This window comes from Moschus berezovskii, chromosome 28 (assembly GCF_049115385.1).
Source record: "Moschus berezovskii isolate FMDL1 chromosome 28, NW_MosBer_1.0, whole genome shotgun sequence".
NCBI classification, from domain to species: domain Eukaryota; kingdom Metazoa; phylum Chordata; class Mammalia; order Artiodactyla; family Moschidae; genus Moschus; species Moschus berezovskii.
This window is the reverse complement of record NC_142487.1, coordinates 958,000-959,623: the sequence shown is the minus strand read 5'-3', so window position 1 is coordinate 959,623 and position 1,624 is coordinate 958,000.

Below are 1,624 nucleotides of genomic sequence, written 5' to 3'. Positions count from 1 at the left end.
GAGCAAGTAGCATCTACTTTTTAAATGGGAATAGCAGTATGATTTGGAGGTATATATCATGATATAGAGCCTATTTGAAGAGAAATTATATCAAATTGATCACAACCAAGAAAGAATAGCATGAAGCAGATACTGTTTGGAAGGCAGGTAAAATTTATTGTGAAAATTGTATGCTGCTGCTGCTGCTAAGTCACTTTAGTCGTGTCCGACTCTGTGTGACCCCATAGACGGAAGCCCACCAGGCTCCCCCATCCCTGGGATTCTCTAGGCAAGAACACTGGAGTGGGTTGCCATTTCCTTCTCCAATGTGTAAAAGTGAAAAGTGAAAGTGAAGTTGCTCAGTCGTGTCTGACCCTTAGCGACCCCATGGACTGCAGCCTACCAGGCTCCTCTATCCATGGGATTTTCCAGGCAAGAGTACTGGAGTGGCTTGCCTTTGCCTTGTAATTTCACTGTCTAGAGATAACGTTATTAACATTTGGTATGCTTCTATTTTTTTTCCTATGCATGATTTTGTATATATGGCTATTTTTCTTTCCATAAAAATCGTATTAAACTGTATATACTGTTTTGTATCTTGCATATTTCATATAGAGGTATATTATTAACATTTTCCCATGTCAATAAATATTCTTCTATGGCTTAATTTCTTATGGCTTCGTCATATTCTATATTCTGGGTATATCAAAATTTACTCACCATATAGTATAAACTAGTTTCCAATATTTAAGTTTTTTTCCAATTTTTCACTATTATAAACTATTAAGAGTTCTGTGCCAGAGATGGGGATGAAGACCAGATACATATTTCTAACTATAAATACCACAACATGTAAAAACTATTCTTAACTCAGGAGGCAAACTATGGTTTGTGATCCATACTTTGCCAACCCTTCGTGTAGAACAAATAGAAAGAGAAACAAGCAGGTCAAAAGTATAATGCTAACAGATGGGATTTGGGTCTCTGGACCTAGAAAAAATTTTGTTTTTTCCATTTAGCCCAGATTTTGAGTTGTATACTGTTTAGGGGCATGATAAAGTTAATTCATATTATCAGGATGCACAAAATGGAGGCTGCCCCAGTGGTCTGTCCCATGTCACAAATCTAAAGCTAAGTCAGCCTGAACTGTCCAGAAAACCTAACTTACACCAATCACAATGCTCCAACTCAGTTTAGCTAGCTTACCTTGCCTGAGAAAATAGGACCTTCTTACCTTAGAAGGTAATTCCTGACCTCCTAGCCAATCATGCCATTCCTGCCTTGCCTCTTCTAATCCCTATAAAAAATAGCACTTGCCCAAAATCTCTCAGGATGGGTGCTCTGCTGCTTGCCAGGCACTGTGCTCCACCAATCCATGGACTGTTCTTCCTTGAATAAAGAACATCAAACTCATTACCAAGTTGTATTATTTTTGTCATTTGACAGCAAGACATACATCACATGTTTCTAATCAAGTAGATTTGGAAGTCAGAGCTTGATTTAAATTTTGTTTCCACTGGGCATGGAACCATCTTAGGTTACTTCTTAGAGCCTTATTTTCCTCATCTGTAAAGTGGGACTGATAATCCTTCCTCATAGGATTTTTGGAGGGTTGAATAAAATGAGATAATGTGCAAATTGTCAC